Raw genomic sequence first — 20339 nt, forward strand, 5'->3', positions numbered from 1 at the left:
TCAGTACATCAGGTTACGAACATCTTATCTACACTCATGCTCATAAATTAAGGATAATGCTGATACATGGTGAAACAACACTCTGGTGGGCGGTTTGCGGGTTTAAATCACCTCGGGGTATGACCATACGGTGCATCTGACCTGCGGTCGTCGCACGGTGGCGCTGGGAGCAGTCCACATATGCAGAGATGTGTTGGTGCATGTCAGAGTACGGTGAAGCGAGTAAGTGAGCAGACGTTTGCAGACGTGCTAATGGTGACTGTGTGTTGAAATGGCTCAAAGAACACATATTGATGACGTTATGAGGGATAGAATACTAGGGCGACGGGAGGCTGGTCAGACACAGCAGGTCGTAGCACGGGCCCTCCGTGTGCCACAAAGTGTGATCTCAAGATTATGACAACGATTGCAGCAGATAGAAAACGTGTCCAGGCGCTACAGTACGCGACGTCCACAGTGTACAACACCACAAGAAGACCGATATCTCACCATCAGTGCCCGCAGACGGCCACGGAGTACTGCAGGTAGCCTTGCTCGGCACCTTACCGCAGCCGCTGGAACAGTTGTCTCCAGACAAACAGTCTACAGACGACTGAACGGACACGGTTTATTCGCCCGGAGACCTGCAAGGTGCATTCCACTGACTCCTGGTCACAGGACAGCTCGTAAAGCCTGGTGCCAAGAACACAGTACATGGTCATAGGAACAGTGGTTCAAAATGGTTCAAATGGCTCTAAGCACTATGGGACTTAACATCTGAGGTCATCAGGACCCTAGACTTAGTACTAAGTAAACATAACTAACCTAAGGACATCACACACATCCAAGCCCGACGCAGGATTCGGACCTGCGACCGTAGCAGTCGTGTGGTTTTGGACTGAAGCGCCTAGAACCGCTCGGCCACTCCGGTCGGTGGTGGAGGAATACCTTGAAACAGAAGATGGAGTGGCCTGCCTGCTCTCCAGACCTAAACCCCACCGAGCACGTCGACGTATCGCTGCACGTCTTCAAACCCCTACGACACTTCAGGAGCTCCGACAGGCACTGGTGCAAGAATGGGATGCTATATGCCAGCAGTTCTCACAAATAACCGTTTACAAACTTCTGAGTAAGCGCTTCGACTAGGGAAGATACAGATTGGATTTCGTCGAAGCAACCATTCCAGGAGATTATGCAGCTTGATCAGATTTCTGCCCTGAGATGTTGGCAAGGATGAACAATGGCAGTAACACGTCAACGAAGTTAGCTTTTAATGACGAAACGACGTTTCACGCCAATGGAAACATTAATCGGCACACTATTCATTTCTGGGGAAGAGAAAACCTCCATTTCTCCATCGAATATGAACGAGATTTGCCTAAGGTTAATGTGCTCTGCGCAGTGTCGAGGGATAAGATATACGGCTCTTTCTTTTTCATGGAAAAAAACTGCCACAGATATGTTTCTTTGTGGCTTCTGTCCCAGTTGCAAGAAGACTCCGAAAACCTCATCTTGCAATAAGATGGTTCTCCTTTCACTCCCACCGGAACAGCTAAACACACATCTGGCAGAACGATGGTTCTACTGTGCAGCAGCTGATGATGACCTGTGGTGTAGATGGCCGTCACGAACTTCAACTATTTGTGATTCTTTATAGGGTTGTGTGAAAAACATAGTGTTTATCTCACATCTTCCACAACCATTAATACAGTTTCAGCAGCGAAAGCAACTGCGTAACAGTCCATCACTACATCAACATGTTGCACAAGGTTTGGGAGGAGTATGAATACTGATTCGACGTTTGTCATCTGACTCGAGGAACACATAGCCAGCCCCTTAAATTGTAAAAAAAAAAAATGTCAGCAATTATTACCGAGACATGGTGTGGAGCGAATAAAATGTACAATTTGGTTCGTGTGAATTTTTGAAAATGTAAAGGTGTTATCTTCTGATCGTGTACGTTTTTACCCATAGTGAGGAAACACTTAAAAATATCTATAACTTAGTACCCGTGGTCTAGGGGTAGCGTCTTTGATTCGTAATCAAAGACGTCTTCGGTTCCGAGTTCGATCCCCGCCACCGCCTAAATTTTGATAAATAATCGGCATTGGCGGCCGAAGACTTCCGGCATAAGAAGTCAGCCTCATTCTGCCAACGGCCTTCTCAAAGAGGGTGGAGGAGCGGATAGAGGTTCGGGGCACTCTCTTGTCCTAGGGGTGGGAAATTGCCCCTAAAGGCGCAAGAATCAGCAATGATCAATGACATGCATGACTGCATTAAAGATACGTAACGTGTATCCACAGGACATGTGGCCTGTATTTGAAGAAGTGTCATGATGATCTCTCCATTGGCAAAAGATTCCGGAATAGTCCCCCATTCGGATCTCCGGGAGGGGACTGCCAAGGGGGAGGTTACCACGAGAAAAAGATTGAATAATCAACGAAAGGATAACGTTCTACGAGTCGGGGCGTGGAATGTCAGAAGCTTGAACGTGGTAGGGAAACTAGAGAATCTGAAAAGGGAAATGCAAAGGCTCAATCTAGATATGGTAGGGGTCAGTGAAGTGAAGTGGAAGGAAGACAAGGATTTCTGGTCAGATGAGTATCGGGTAATATCAACAGCAGGAGAAAATGGTATAACAGGTGTAGGATTCGTTATGAATAGGAAGGTAGGGCAGAGGGTGTGTTACTGTGAACAGTTCAGTGACCGGGATGTTCTAATCAGAATCGACAGCAGACCAATACCGACAACGATAGTTCAAGTATACATGCCGACGTCACAAGCTGAAGATGAACAGATAAAGAAAGTATATGAGGATATTGAAAGGGTAATGCAGTATGTAAAGGAGGACTAAATCTAATAGTCATGGGCGACTGGAATGCAGTTGTAGGGGAAGGAGTAGAAGAAAAGGTTACCGGAGAATATGGGCTTGGGACTAGGAATGAAAGAGGAGAAAGACTAATTGAGTTCTGTAACAAGTTTCAGCTAGTAATAGCGAATACCCTGTTCAAGAATCACAAGAGGAGGAGGTATACTTGGAAAAGGCCAGGAGATATGGGAAGATTTCAATTAGATTACATCATGGTCACACAGAGATTCCGATATCAGATACTGGATTGTAAGGCGTACCCAGGAGCAGATATAGACTCAGATCACAATATAGTAGTGATGAAGAGTAGGCTGAAGTTGAAGACATTAGTCAGGAAGAATCAATACGCAAAGAAGTGGGATACGGAAGTACTAAGGAATGACGAGATACATTTGAAGTACTCTAACGCTATATACAACAATAAGGAATAGCGCAGTAGGCAGTACAGTTGAAGAGGAATGGACATCTCTAAAAAGGGCCATCACAGAAGTTGGGAAGGAAAACATAGGTACAAAGAAGGTAGCTGCGAAGAAACCATGGGTAACAGAAGAAATACTTCAGTTGATTGATGAAAGGAGGAAGTAGAAACATGTTCCGGGAAAATCAGAAATACAGAAATACAAGTCGCTGAGGAATGAAATAAATAGGAAGTGCAGGGAAGCTAAGAGGAAATGGCTGCAGGAAAAATGTGAAGACATCGAAAAAGATATGACTGTCGGAAGGACAGACTCAGCATACAGGAAAGTCAAAACAACCTTTGGTGACATTAAAAGCAACGGTGGTAACATTAAGAGTGCAACGGGAATTCCACTGTTAAATGCAGAGGAGAGAGCAGACAGGTGGAAAGAATACATTGAAAGCCTCTATGAGGGTGAAGATTTGTCTGATGTGATAGAAGAAGAAACAGAAGTCGATTTAGAAGAGATAGGGGATCCAGTATTAGAATCGGAATTTAAAAGAGCTTTGGAGGACTTACGGTCAAATAAGGCAGAAGGGATAGATAACATTCCATCAGAATTTCCAAAATCATTGGGGGAAGTGGCAACAAAACGACTATTCACGTTGGTGTGTTAATATATGAGTCTGGCGATATACCATCTGACTTTCGGAAAAGCATCATCCACACAATTCCGAAGACGGCAAAAGCTGACAAGTGCGAGAATTATCGCACAATCAGCTTAACAGCTCATGCATCGAAGCTGCTTACAAGAATAATATACAGAAGAATGGAAAAGAAAATTGAGAATACGCTAGGTGACGATCAGTTTGGCTTTAGGAAAAGTAAAGGGACGAGAGAGGCAATTCTGACGTTACGGCTAATAATGGAAACAAGGCTAAAGAAAAATCAAGACACTTTCATAGGATTTGTCGGCCTGGAAAAAGCGTTCGACAATATAAAATGGTGCAGGCTGTTCGAGATTCTGAAAAAGTAGGGGTAAGCTATAGGGAGAGACGGGTCATATACAATATGTACAACACCCAAGAGGGAATAATAAGAGTGGACGATCAAGAAAGATGTGCTCGTATTAAGAAGGGTGTAAGACAAGGCTGTAGCCTTTCGCCCCTACTCTTCAATCTGTACATCGAGGAGGCAATGATGGAAATAAAAGAAAGGTTCAGGAGTGGAATTAAAATACAAGGTGAAAGGATATCAATGATACGATTCGCTGATGACATTGCTATCCTGAGTGAAAGTGAAGAAGAATTAAATGATCTGCTGAACGGAATGAACAGTCTAATGAGTACACAGTATGGTTTGAGAGTAAATCGGAGAAAGACGAAGGTAATGGGAAGTAGTAGAAATGAGAACAGCGAGAAACTTACTATCAGGATTGATGGTCACGAAGTCAATGAAGTTAAGGAATTCTGCTACCTAGGCAGTAAAATAACCAATGACGGACAGAGCAAGGAGGACATCAAAAGCAGACTCGCTATGGCAAAAAAGGTATTTCTGGCCAAGAGAAGTCTACTAATATCAAATACCGGCCTTAATTTGAGGAAGAAATTTCGGAGGATGTACGTCTGGAGCACAGCATTGTATGGTAGTGAAACATGGACTGTGGGAAAACCGGAACAGAAGAGAATCGAAGCATTTGAGATGTGGTGCTATAGGACTGATAAGGTAAGGAATGAGGAGGTTCTACGCAGAATCGGAGAGGAAAGGAATATGTGGAAAACACTGATAAGGAGAAGGGACAGGATGATAGGGCATCTGCTAAGACATGAGGGAATGACTTCCATGGTACTAGAGGGAGCTGTAGAGGGCAAAAACTGTAGAGGAAGACAGAGATTGGAATACGTCAAGCAAATAATTGAGGACGTAGGTTGCAAGTGCTACTCTGAGATGAAGAGGTTAGCACAGGAAAGGAATTCATGGCGGGCTGCATCAAACCAGTCAGTAGACTGATGGCAAAAAAAAAAAAAAATAGTGAGGAAGCCCTTCAAGAATATGGACGCCTTATTAGTAAAAGTCGCAAACATTGTTCCATAGTTTCATCTAAAATATGAATTATTCCTTACGATATTTTTTGTTACTCTGTTTATTGATGTGTTTAGCTTTTGATATTAAGTTTTTAAACTTAATTTAAGATTTAATTCGCAGGACCAAATAAGGTAGCAAAAGCTGGCCCGAATAGTGAAGCTGGAAGTTCTCGTAGCAGAGGGGGAGGAATAGTGTTGACTGTGTAGCAGGTTCCTCCCAGCATCCAACATTACTATTAAACCCGTAGCGTCGTGACTGAAACCTGGTTGACAGATTAATGAAATAAGTAGTCGATGTAATTTGATTTCAGCCTCACCAGAGATCTTTTATTTACCTCTTTGCTCTTGGCTATTCCTTTTCCATCCAATTAACATGTGTATGATATTCTGTTTTTGTACTACTGGCTGGATAGTGAATTGGAATTTTTGAATTGGGAATGTTTCCTGATCTTTAACTGTTTGGTCATAAACTGAATTTAACGAAATGCTTTTATGGCCGGTTGCCGAACGGACGCTATCAAACATATATGAAATAAACTTTCTAGGAAACTTAGTAGTAAATGTTTTCAGTTGTATTTTCTTTTCAGTGGGAAAGTTCACCTCTTCTTTCTGTTGCGATGGTCGTCTTGAATACAGCCGCCATAGAAGTTACTAATTGTTGTCCGCGTCGCCTAATGAGAGGAACTCATACTTCTATGCGGAGAGATGAACTGCTTGTCAAATAAAGAGACAGGCATTGCAATTTTCTTCACATTATGTATAATAACCCAAAATCCAACATTATTAACAAAACAGTTGCAACAGGAAGGGCAATAAAAATGTTCGTGTTCTCTCTTCATAAAGACACTTTTAAAAAAAGTGACAATCACATATTTCCCATCTAACAGCATCTCTGCTGCAATGCATCGCTTCCTTTTGTATCTTACGTATATCTTTGCAAACAACTAGCAAGTGCCATTTCACATGTATTCATCTGACATTTTATATCCCGTTGACACAGTCCTCCATGACTTTTTCCCACTGGATAGATACAAAGCCAAAAACTCTTGATTACGTACATGGATATCGCACAGTACTCTCTATCAAAAAATAATCAGTGCACACAGGGCATGTTACATTTACGATATCATGCACGTGGAATCGTTGGTCAACCAGTGGCGTACTGCGTATTTAACTAACACTGTTACGCGTTTGACACAGACACTGAACTGTCAGACTAGACAAGAAAAGTGCAGTTTGATGAGCCTTTATGTAAGTACCACCAAAATATGTGAGATGATCATAAACATTGTACAGTAGCATTGTACTGGCTAGTATTCACATATGAATTGTGCTTATCATAAACTAGCGTGCAAATTTACCTCTGTCACGTAACGCTAGTGAACAACAGAAAGAACACTCAATGATGTTACATGCTTGAGCTAACAGGAAAACAACGACCCACCAGGTGGCATTACAGTTACAATACATAAACTGAAGCAGAAGAATAATTATACGAAATATTGTATGATGGATAGAGAATTTAGTAGTAATAATTGTAATTAGGCAGATATCCCAGATAACATTTACCTAGTGACAGAGCCGCATTACTTTGTACTTTCACTTATGATAAGTGACACGGGTAAATTTATCCCCTAATTTGTGATTAGCGTGACAGTTGTAAATTTGTCCTACAGTTTGTGAGAAATATTCTTCATATGTGGAACTAGGCAATACAACGCTATTGTGGAATGTTTACGACGATCTGATGTAGTTGGGTAGTACTTATGTAAATGTTCATCGAACTGTACATGTACGAAATGGTTGGGCTAGTAATGCTGTTTTGCTCAAATATGTATTATGTTGATAACAATGGGTCTCCCACCGGTCTGGTGATTAGACACAGAAATGTTTGTGTTATTGATCTGAAGATGACTAACTATTTTAGTGAGAACTGGTGATCAATAAATATTTTTTGCACTTGTGACTAATAAAGAATTTTTTATAAGAATCGACAATTTTTAAGGTATACTGATATTCCTTTCCCAAATTCTAAGTGAAATCGTTTTCATGGATGTTGGAATATGTCGAAAATTCTTGAACGTAATTGCATTTAAGAAGCGACAACAAACTTGTCACAAAAAAGTAAGTATACCACACACTAACCTGCATATGATAATTCTAAGACTATTGTAGTCATTCATTATCAGACTGAAAATCCGTTTACAGCACTTACTTATACTGATCGTATTACTGCACCGAAGATGTGCAGAGGTCAGACAGAACCCCCCCATGCCCACCTTTAACTGTTTCACTCGCGAGTCTTGAGTGGCAAGAGCGACTGTCGATATGTCACAGTATGACCTCTGATTTCTCGTCGCGGTCATTTAGCGTTATATGTGTGGGAGGAAGTAATATGTTGGCCAAATCATAACATACGCTCTCGAAAGTTGAGCAGTAATCCTGTCCCTGAAACACGACGCCCCTCTCGCCACCCGTGCCACTATAGTTTGTTGAGCATTTAAACTTTTGCCATAGCGTTACCGAAAGATTGTCCATAAATGATTTTGATGAAGTGCAGTCTCTACATCATGTGAGTAATACCGTTAGAATAATGCAGCATATCGTTCTTCACAACAACTGTTTTAATTCTTACGATGTGAGGTTATTTATTTATATGTATGGCTGCTGACAGCCTGTTAAAAGCCTTCTTAGGTGGTACGACGAGCAGAACAGAACTCTGTCTCGTCTGGATGAGTGAGATGAATGCGTGTATAGTGTTGTATAGCATTGTTATAAATACTGTATTATTGTAACTGATGACGGTGTTAAGGGCGAGAGAAGTGGGACCATGAATTCCCGTACACAGCCTACACAACAGTAACAGTGACATTAACAGTGTCACATGCCCTCACTCTATGAGACATGGAAGAGAGGTTTGCAATTAACCCAGAACATTGTGCTAATGTATGACGTCAGTAATTCTGCTCTCGTCACTGACCAATCATTGGCGATGAATATTTTTCCCACCACCAGATTCCGAACCGACTGCCTCCGAATTGTGCAACATACCTTAATATGTGCGTTAGTGACCTTGGCTGCGGAAGGGGGTTAACAGAGAAATTTTGACTCTGAGAGGTGTGTATGTAAACTTTCGTGGGAATTCTCTTGTTCTGGATATCTGGAACTTTTCATGTTTTGGATAGCTGGAATCGTGTCGTAAGGTTTGGATTGTTCCGACATGCGCGCGCAGCCTCGGCCGAGAAGTTGCGCTACACAGGGATGATTTATAGGTGGTTTTTGCTCAGCGAAAAGATTCGCCAGATTTATCTGTTGATACCGAAGAGAGGAGAGGGGACAGACAGTTGAGCTTTGGTGTTAGATCTGAACAGTCGAGTTTTGGTTGTGTCGTATTAAGCAGCAAACATGGAGATTTTTGAGAATTATGGATTAATGGAAGATTTAATGTGGAGGGAAATTGGTTCGAATATACTCTTTGTGAAGAATGGATTATAGTTAAGTTTGCTTTATTTGCTACAGCAGTTGGTAATGCAGCATTCTTGGTTCGTCAGACAGCTAGATCGGAAATATTTTTGTTTTTCACTTTTTTAAGGATTTATCGATAATTGTGAGAGAAATGGATTTGAGAATTAGATTTCGGAGTTTTGTTTAAGAAAAGATGATATATGTAAAGTTTAACTTCTATAAGTACTGGATTATAGTCACGCGATCCCAGAAAAAGCTAAAATACTCTTGAAGTTTCGGTAATAGTTATTAAGTGAAATGATGTGAGATTGCTATTGAGTTCATTTAACCCCAGAGTCATTTTCCGCATCCCAAGAGTCAATTAATTTTCAAATTTATGTAAAACGGTTATCAGAAATTATGAGTCAAGAATGGTAGCAATGTTTTTAGATAACGCATTCCACCTTTGTGTGTCTCAGTACCTAGACATAGCCACGAGAGCAGTTTGCACAGAGCTATCCAGTGCGATCCAGGTAAGCAAAATAGTGTAGAAAAGACTTTCTTTCTTTAATGGCTATTCACAGGGACCAATTTTAGTTTCAAAATCATTAGTTCTTCATCAAAGTTCATACTCAGACGTTGTGATAACAATACGTTTCAGACAGGGATCGATATTCTTTCTCTCAGTTACTTTTCTATGCATACTCACAACTGAATTTTGTCACCAATAATCAGCGTTATGCCCACTATCAGCTGTAAGGTCTGGTATGTGCACCATTCAAAACAGGAAGCTTATAGTTCAGCATCTACAGACAATTGGACATTACAAACACAATCAGCATTACAGATCCACTTTCACTAAAATAAGGTTAAGCAGACAACTTTTAACTCTAGACACGCATCCTCGAGGAGTGGCGTATAAATCCCTTCAGATTTTCTATATTTTCTGCCTTTCACTTCAGGCAAATGCAGGGATGATTCCTTTAACAGGCCGCGACTTTCTCCAACTGGACTTGTGCCCCATCCCTAATACTCTTGACCCTGACGAGAAGTTAAACTGTAATAATCCTTTCTCCTTTTTCGATAACATTATTATCGTCAAAAGCGGCCCACATTTCAGGAGTGGATGCTAAATGCATCCCAAAATCGTATTTATCATAAGAAAATATTGATTCTCCCTCTCTCTTTCTGTCCAGTTGAGCTACCTTTTTTTAAATTCATGTTACGAACCATAATCGTTGAATTTATATTATTTATTTTTACTCATCTGGCCTCTATAAAATTATTTATGTTGTATATGTTCTTCATGTGATTATTCACGCCCTGACGAAAGGATGTAATTTCAGCTGGAAGACGAGAGGTAGCAAAGAGAACTATTTAAAGCATTAGAATCATCGCTGTCGTAAAATTAACACAAAATATTGGAACCGAAAAAAAATACAGAGACTATAGGTATGATTAACAATCCACCCTTTTCTCACTGTACCCTACTGTTTAGCCGAACTATGAGAGGATTTATTTGAGTCATCAGTCTTCTGACTGGTTTAATGCCGCCCGCCACGAATTCCTCTCCTGCTCCAACCTCTTCATCTCAGAGTAGCACAGGAACCTACGTTCTCAATTGTTTGCTGGATGTATTCCAGCCTATGTCTTCCTACACAGTTAGAACCGTCTACAGCTCCCTCCAGAATCATGAAAGTTATTCCCTGATGTCTTAACAGATGTACTATCATCCTGTCCCTTATATTTGTCAGTGTTTTCCATATATTCGATTATGCCCAGAACCTCTTCATTCCTTACCTAGTCAGTTCACTTAATTTTCAACATCTTAAGTGCTTCTGTTCTTTTCTCATCCAGTTTTCCCACAGGCCATGTTTCACTACCATACAATCGTGTGATCAAAACGTATATTTTCAGAAATTTCTTCTTCAAATTAAGGACTACCATGTTTGAAACTGGTAGACTTCTTTTGACCAGGAATGCTAGACTGCTTTTTGTGCTCTCCTTGCACCGTCCATAGCAGAATTACTTAAGTTTGTCTACTCCATGATCCCCAATTGGCCGGCTGGAGTGGCCGAGCGGTTCTAGGTGCTACAGTCCGGAACCGCGCGACCGCTACGGTCGCAGGTTCGAATCCTGCCTCGGGCATGGATGTGTGTGATGTCCTTAGTTTAGTTAGGTTTAAGTAGTTCTAAGTTCTAGGGGACTGATGACCACAGCAGTTAAGTCTCATAGTGCCCAGAGCCATTTTTTTGATCCCCAATTCTGATGTTAAGTTTCTCGTTATTGTCATTTCTGCTAATTCTCATTACTTTCCCGTTTTTTCGGTTTACTCTCAACCCATGGCAGTCCTTTCACCCTGAATGTTAACTACAATCTTGATCCTTTCTTTTATACCCGTCATTGCTTCTTCGGTGTATAATTTGAACTGTAGCAGCGAAAGACTAAAGCCCTTGTCTTACACCCTTTTCAATGCGAGAGCTTCGTTCTTGGTCGTCCGGTGTTATTATTCCTCCTTGGTTCTTATACATGTTTCCCTCAAGCTTATCCCTGTTTTTCACAGAATTTCGCACTTCTTGCACCATTCGACATTGCGGAACGCTTTTTCCAGGTCGTCGAATCCAATGAAGGTTTCTCGATTTTTCTTTAGGCTCGCTTTCATTACCAACCGCAGCGTCAGAATTGCCTCTCTCATGCCTTTACCTTTCACGAGGCCAAGCTGATCGTCATCTAACAGATCCTCAATTTTCTTTTCCGTTCTTTTTCCACTTCCCCCAATGATTTTAGATATTCTGATGAAATGTTAGCCATCCCTTCCGCCTTACATGATCTGAAATCTTCCAATGCGCTTTTAAAATCTGATTCTAATACTGGATGCCCTATCTCTTCCTAATCGATTATTGCTTCTTCTTGTATCACATCAGACAAGCATTCCCCTCATAGATGCCTTCACTGTACTGGTTCCGCCTAACCTCTCTCTCCTCTGCATTTAAAGGTGGAATTTGCCATTGCACTCTTAATGTTACCACCCTTGATACTAATTTCTCAGGAGTTTGTTTTGACTTTTGCGTACACTGAGTCAGTCCTTCTGACAGACATTTCCTTTTCCATTTCTTCACACTTTTCATGTACCCAGGTCGCCTTAGCTTCCCTGCGTGTCCTATTTATTTAATAATTCCTAAGCGACTTGTATTTCTGTATTCCTGAATTCTCGTCTTTCATTGATCAACTGAAGTATTTCTGTTACCCATGGTTTCTTCGCAGCTACCTTCCTTGTACCTACAGTTTCCTCTCCTACTTCTTGATTGACCTTTTTAGAGATGTCCATCCCTTTTGAGCTGAACTGCCTACTGAGATATTCCTTATCGCAGTATGTATAGCCTTAGAGAACTTCAAGTGTAACTCTTCATTCCTTAGTACTTTCCGTATCCCACTTTTTTGCTTATTGATTCTTCCTCATTAGTCTCTTAAACTTGAGCCTACTCTTCATAACTACTAAATTGTGATCTAAGTATATATCTGCTCCTGGGTACGCCTTACAATCCAGTATCTGATTTCGCAATATCTGCCTCATCATGGTGTAATCAAACTGAATTCTTGGCGTATCTCTAGGCCTTTTCCAAGTATACCTCCTCCCTGTGTGATAGTTGAACAAAGTGTATGCCACAGGCGCTAAAACGCATTTCTGATTGCAACATAACTGTTTTCGGGACGAGGAATAAAGCAAATAAAAATATCATTAGAAAAATTTTTATTATTTTGGTCATGGAATCTGAATGATTCACGCCGTACGTTTAAACTGCTTTGTAATATGTGAAACAGATGTTGACATACAGTGTGGAATTTCTTGTACAGTGATAACAAACAAAAACTGATATTTGGCAGATGTACTTGACGAGTCACGTGAGTCACATTTCATTTGTATAGGGAAGAACTTCTTTGGATAGTAGCTTCCAGGCATCTAATATTTTATTTCAGAAAAAATATCGCTACTGCTCTTTCTACGATGGCAAAGAAAGCTCTCGAACGAAAGCTGAAAAATGTCTTATTTTGTGATTACGTTTCGTAGCACATAAAATACATGTTACTTTAAGGAACTATGTTGAACAACGAATGACTTACCAGAAAATGACATTTGGGAAGAATGTGGTAGTTTTCACTTGGTGTGATGTATGGTAATGGTTTATGAACACTGAATATTTTCAATTGCTAAGTTCGCTAAAATCGTTTATTTAAGTAGATTACCGATTTCGGCAATTATAGTTGCCATCTTCGGATCCATGTCAACATCATTCCATTGTCTTCTCCTTCGTTGCAGTAAGTGGTGCTATACAATGTATATCTATGTTGGTATCGTCAGCCAAGGCTTTTGTTTTGCCTAACTCGATTACCTTCTCCATACCTTAACACATGTAAATGATGATATGGTTTCGAGGTACAATAAATTACATTTGGCAACTTATTGTCGTGGATGAAATCTCGTTCTCTCATAGACGTACGGTCTCAGTCATGAGAGTCTTCGTATGCAACGGTCTAGTTGAATATTGACCTATCTGGATTCTACGTACGGTGCTTCTCTGCACAGTTTGTAATGAATCGTCCGCAGCTCGTGGTCGTGCGGTAGCGTTCTCGCTTCCCGCGCCCGGGTTCCCGAGTTAGATTCCCGGCGGGGTCAGGGATTTTCTCTGCCTCGTGATGACTGGGTGTTGTGTGTTGTCCTTAGGTTAGTTAGGTTTAAGTAGTTCTAAGTTCTAGGGGACTGATGCTCATAGATGTTAAGTTCCATAGTGCTCAGAGCCATTTGGACCATTTTTTGTAATGAATCATCCTCAGAGAAGCAACTTTGTTATGGTAGATGATCTTGATTCCTTACACGATTGTTACCAAGTACAATTATGTCTGTTGCGATCGAACAGAAGGAATGGTGTCCTTGGGGGATTTGGTGAAAGACCACAAAAAGCAGCTATTCGGATGACCCATTCTCCTCCTTTTCATGGAATCAAGGCTTGGGGAGCTATTGGTTATGACAACAAAGCTGATTTGTTAATTTTTGAATGTAGACTAATGCTCGCTAGCCTGTGGAAAAAATGCTAAACCCTATTGTCACACCCTTCATGACAAGGATATCAAACGGCAAACTCCAGATAGATAATGCAAGACGCTTTACTGCGATTCACTCTAGAACCGCCTTGACTGCCGTGCCCAGTCTTTTATTTTTCACTCATGAAACATGTCTGGGATGCGATAACAAGAGATACATGATGACTTTTAAGGTCCATTCGGTGGCGAAATGGGAACATTCCTTTCCGATTGTTCTGAACTGTCCTTTGTGGAAGATTTTCTGGAATCGCCTGATCCATTCGCTTGCCACTCACTTCCTTCCCTGACCGCCTGCATCATGAACCTATGTAAGTCCTGCTCCAAAGCTTCTGCATCAATAGCGCACTTTGATATCACACATTACAGATTGATTATATAGGCTGAATGAAATCAGATGGAACACCTCAACATGAAGAAATCGAATAACAGCATGCATTTCACATTTGGCGGGAGACTGTACTATTCTGGAATATGTACGTCCTCACCATACACTCAGAACTGAAAAGTGCGACATGACGCAATGGACTGGCGTACTAGACCCCTGCACAGAGTTTCATCAGATATTCATTGCGGATTTAGTTTTGCAGCCGATCGGTCCCGTACTTTCAAACGGGCCTCCATCCAACAATATTCATGAAATGGCATATGACATGTTCCGCGTATGGCAAAAAGTTCCTCAAGGTGACAGTCGGAAGCTGTTTGCTTCTGCACCACAGCGGATGCGGGAGTACATTCGTACCTCAAACTGACGTTGATGATGGGCTTGCAGCGTTGAGAAGGAAAACTGAGAGGTGGCCCAGTGGTTAGCATTCTGGACTCCCATTTGGGAGGTGCAAACCAGCGTTCGGCCATCCAGGTTTAGGTTTTCAGTGATTTTCCGAAATCGATCCAGGCAAATGCCCAAATAGTTCCATTGAAAGGGCACAACAGATTTCCTTCCCCGTTCTTGACACAATCCATCTCTAATGACCTCAATGTCGATGGGACGCTAGACACAATATTCCTTCCTTTCCTTTTTTGAGAATTAAAGATTAATCAGTCAGTACCCGTTACGTGATGAACATCACCACAAAGTACAGGGCTATTCAGAAAGAAGGAGCAGATTTAAAACATTTATTGCTTCCAAAATACAAAAGATAGAAACACAATTCCAACGTTCCTTGAAAGAGAAAAGTTCAAATTTCCATGCGTTCATTGTGAGCACCATGTGTTACACAACTAACATCAAAACGAAGTAGCTGGTGTCTCGTTATCAAATTTACAGCTTCAACAATGTGATGTCGCAGGCTTTCAAGAGTGTCAGGTATAGGAGGGTGTAACACCCCAAGAAACCCGAAAACCCAAATAAGAATGCCATGATAATTTTAAGTAAGGAACTGTGTTAACCTGAGAGGTACGACAACTTTTGACAGTAATATAACACCTTAAAGTTTTGATGAACACTAATTTCAATAATTACTGAGTATGTCATGATATAAAGATAGAAAGAAAGAAAGGTTATTTTTAATTAGCTATCAAAAATCTTAGTAATAACTGCAAATTAGTACAACGAAAGTTAAGTCCAAAGTAATATGTCGGTCAGAGATAACATTTATTGTGAAAGAGAGTTGTAAACGCGGTGAAAAGGAAATTCAATGCGTCTACAGTGCTCGATCATGGAAAAGTTAGTCGCCTTCTAGCTTGCTTGCTATCAAGTCGTGAGAGAGCACCGTTTGTTATAGTACTACAAACGGAACGCTACGACATTGTTTTTATTCAAAAAAAGTACTATTGTGTGCTAGAGATGCGCGGACTTCGTTCTCAATTATTCGGTCTTGAGAACTTGGACTGAAGTGATATTTTGATAGTGTACGACGAGTTAATGAACTTTAATTACTGGAGATATTATTGTTGGACTCAACCTTCATCAAAGTGAACAGTTGCAACGATTAATGGATATAGTATCGAAGACTGCAATACCTGATTAGCCTGGAGTAGAAAATATTAATACGACCACACGAAGATAATACAAGTACTGTAAAAGTTGTCGTGATTGTCACGATCACCGAACTGAAAAGAATCGTAATTGATCTGATCCATCGGTGTGCGTGTGGACTGATGATTATAAACTAACTGCTGAGAAGGAACAATAAAATTGTTCGTCAGTAATGGAAATCTCACGTGTTGGCTCCAGCATTAATTGACTGTGTGGTAGTTGATGATCAAAATTAATTAACTGTGAACATTTTAATTGAAAGAGTGACTTGATGAACATCGAGCATTGAAAGGAGTGTTTTACCGAAATAATATCACGACGCACGAAAGCGAGATAGCATTATAGATTATCTCTGGATTTGCGTCGTGCCGTAGTGAACAATTCTGCCTAGCAACGTAACAAAAACTACTGATACTGAACCGAAAATGAATTTATCCTCGCTCCGTTGGTATGAAACGACGCCGGTGATGAATGATTCACTCAATACTGCAATAACTAACTAACCGGAAATAGCAAATCATCATAACAGACAATTAAAATCAGCAGTTCCCATCGCTGAGAAGACAGTGCGGACTCGCAAACGGACATCCATACATTACACGAGGGACAATTTTCTTTAGAGATTTTCAGGTGCTGTTACACGTTATCCGACGGGGACAGCCATCACTGCGCGTCGTGTCTCCATTCTACCGACCGAGCTGTAGCAGTAGCGGCTCAACATGCGCAGCGATAACAAAAGGGGAGAGGGGACGTCACATGAAAACGCAGTCTTTTACGAATCCCAACAGATAAAAGTTACAAGGTGTGAGGTCTGGAGACCTGGAAGGCCATAGGCGGTGAAGATCATCTTCTGCTCCTCCTCTCCCAATCCAACGTCCTGGAGTGGTCTTATTGAGGTAACGTGGGACGTGCTTCGAGAATGTCATCTTTTCAGGACGTCGTATTGGACGAGGAGGAGCATAAGATGAACTTCATCGTCAGTGGCCTCCCAGGGCTCCAGACCTTGTACCTTGAGTGATTTTCATCTTAGGAGTTAGGTAAAAGGCCACAAACGTGTTGGAAGATAACCCACAGTTATTACGAGACTGGGTCAGGATTGGAAGAATTACAAGTCATCAAATAAGTATGAAAAGTAATGGCTCTAGAAACAAATGTATTTGCGTTTTAGTGCGACAGCCAGGCAATTTGAAGCGCGTTAGCCGCCCTTCTGCGCCGACGGCACATTTCAGGAGCGCCCGCCATCGGTCTCGGCTGGGCTGTTACGCGGTCGCTGTTAGCGACGTGGATGCGTAAAACATTTTTACGCGAGCGGAATAACAGCGCCGACACGCGCTGGCAGCTTTACGCCCCGTAAATCATCGCCGGCGCCGCCGGGGGGGTTCTTGCGGCGGGCCCCGCCACGCTGCCACGTCTCAACCTGCGTCTTCGGATCAACACCCCGTCACCCGTCACTGACGACAACAGGACGTGCTGTCGGCAACCAGGCAGCAGTGAGTGCGAATTTTCTGACGCTTCTGGTCACACCACACATTAAATATAGGCGGAGAACCTTTTTTTGTATCGTCTACGAACAGTAATGAATAAAAGTTACAATGAAATGACAACCCTTAGCTGGTTACAGGCGTTGACATACGTTAACGAGGACAGACGAAAATGTGTGCCCCGACCGCGACTTCAACCCGGAATCTCCTGCTTACATGGCAGACGCTCTATCCATCTTTTTTTTCATTTTGTTCCTTGTTGATCGTTGTGTTTGGTCGTTGCGGACGTCACATGACATCTGTTTAAGTTCGTATGTTGATCTTTCCACTCAGTTTTCTTTTTTTATAACAGAGGCCAACCAGCTCTCTGACCGACCACGCTGAGCTACCGTGCCGGCATCCATCTGAGCCACCGAGGACACAGACGATAGTGCGACTCCAGCGACTTATCTCTGGCACGCGTTCCGCGACACCCTCATTCTCAACGTATTGTCCCGCACTACATTCGTAGTGCTCCCGCCCATTATACTCATTAATAGCGGGGCGTTGCCGATTCCCGTAAGAGTTCGGGCACTTTTTTGTGTATCTGCACAGAAGAAGAAGATGGTCAAGTGGCCGGTGAGGCTTAACTATATATATACTAAGATGGTGTCTGTTCTTTCGGACATGTCCGAAAGAACAGACACCATCTTATAGTTAAGGCTCACCGGCCACTTGACCATCTCCTTCTTCTGTGCGGTTGCACAAAAAAGTGCCCGAACTCTTACGGGAATCGGCAACGCGACGCGAGTAATGAATACAATGGGCGGGGGCACTACGAATGTAGTGCGGGACAAAACGTTGAGAATGTGGATGTCGCGGGACGCGTGCCAGAGATAAGTCCCCGCAGTCGCACTATTCTCTGTTTCGTCAGTGGCTCAGATGGATAGAGCATCTGCCATGTAAGCAGGAGATCCCGGGTTCAAGTCGCGGTCGGGGTACACATTTTCATCTGTCCCCGTTGACGTAGGTCAACGCCTGTAAGCAGCTAAGGATTGTCATTTCATTGTAATTTCGTTCTAACGAGCTGCTTGGTCCGAAAGAACAGACACCATCTTAGTATATATATCAATAAAAGTATTCATACACTCTTGTTCACTTACAGAATAACTTTCCACAATAAGATTTTCACTCTGCAGCGGAGTGTGCGCTGATATGAAACTTTCTCACTCTGGAAACATTCCCCAGGCTGTGGCTAAGCCATGTCTCCGCAATTCCTTTCTTCCAGGAGTGCTAGTTCAAATGGTTCAAATGGCTCTGAGCACTATGGGACTTAACATCTATGGTCATCAGTCCCCTAGAACTTAGAACTACTTAAACCTAAATAACCTAAGGACATCACACAACACCCAGTCATCACGAGGCAGAGAGAAAATCCCTGACCCCGTCGGGAATCGAACCCGGGCGTGGGAAGCGAGAACGCTACCGCACGACCACGAGCTGCGGACGGAGTGCTAGTTCTGCAAGGTTCGCAGAAGAGCTTCTGCGAAGCTTCGAAGGTACGAGACGAGGTACTGGCAGAATTGAAGCTGTGAGGACGGTCCGTGATTCATGTTTGGGGAGCTCAGTTGGTACAGCAGTCGCCCACAAACGGCAATGGTCCCGAGTTCGAGTCTGGATCCGGCACACATTTTTAATCTCCCGGGACGTTTCACAGAATACCTTTTTTTAATTAGAGCTAAAAATCACAACCAGAGAAGTTATTTAGTAAACTATCAGTACGTGGTTTCCTTCATAATCTGTACATATAAAAGGATTAACTAAGTTAGCCTTCTGGAAAAAATAGATGAAAATTCTGTACCAGCTGGATTCAGAGTATTTATATACACAAAGAAAATACGAGAGTAATCCCAAAAGTAAGGTCTCCTACTTTTTTGTAAGTGCGTAGATCTGTTTCTTTCTACAATGGTTTACATCAGTTTACAGCTTGAAAATTTAGCTATTTTTCGACATAATCACCATTACTGTCGATGCATTTTTGTAGACGCTGTGTCAGTTTCTGTATGCCCATGTCATACCAGCTCGCCGCCATGCTGTTAAGAAAGTTATGAACCTCTTCTTTCACCTCGTCGTCGGAGCTGAATCGCTTTCCGGCCAAATGTTCTTTTAACGTCACTGGGCGCCAAGTCAGGTGGGTGATTATGTTCCACTGAAACTGTTGCAGGAGAGCAACGGTTTGCCGAGCGATGTGTGGGCGAGCGTTGTCATGGAAAATGTGTACGCCATTGCTCAACATTCCACTTCTCCGGTTCTGAATTGCCCGTTTGAGATTTTTCAGAGTATCACAGTACCTGTCAGCGTTAACTGTGGTCCCAGCGATTCAGCTCCTACGATGAGGTGAAAGAAGAGGTTCATAACTTTCTGAACACCATGGCGGTGAGCTGGCATGACATGGACATACAAAAACTGCCACAGCGTCTACAAAAATGCATCGACAGAAATGGTGATAATGTCGAAAAATAGCTAAATGTTCAAGCTGTAAACTGATGTAAAACATTGTAGAAATAAACAGTTCTATGTACTTACAAAAAAGTAGGAGACCTTACTATTGGGATTACACGCGTAACAATGCACGAAATACAAGAAGACCCAAAGAAACTCGTACACCTACCAAATATAGTGTAGAGCCCCTGCGGGGACTCGGACGAGCCGCAACACGACGTGACGTGGACTCGAATAATGTCTGAAGTAGTGCTGGAGAGGACTAACACAGTGAATACTGCAGTGCTGTCCATAAATCAGTAAGAATATGAGGGGGTGCGGAGATCTCTTCTGAACAACACGTTGCAAGGCATCCCAGATATGCTCAATAATCTGCATGTCTGGAGAGTTTGGTGGCCAGAGGAAGTGTTTAAACTCAGAAGAGTGTTCCTGAAGCCACTCTGTAGCAAATCTCGACGTGTGCGGTGTCCTGCTGGAATTGTCCAAGTCCGCCGGTATGCACAATGGACGTGAATAGATGGAGTTGATC

At 42.2% G+C, this 20339-nt stretch overlaps 1 protein-coding gene across 1 annotated transcript in view; it reads right to left on the reverse strand.

The window, feature by feature from the left end:
* Window positions 1–20339, reverse strand: part of LOC124777450 (potassium voltage-gated channel protein Shaw-like) — a 390403-nt gene that overhangs the window by 25007 nt on the left and 345057 nt on the right. The window lies entirely within an intron of this gene.

This window comes from Schistocerca piceifrons, chromosome 2 (genome assembly GCF_021461385.2).
Source record: "Schistocerca piceifrons isolate TAMUIC-IGC-003096 chromosome 2, iqSchPice1.1, whole genome shotgun sequence".
NCBI classification, from domain to species: domain Eukaryota; kingdom Metazoa; phylum Arthropoda; class Insecta; order Orthoptera; family Acrididae; genus Schistocerca; species Schistocerca piceifrons.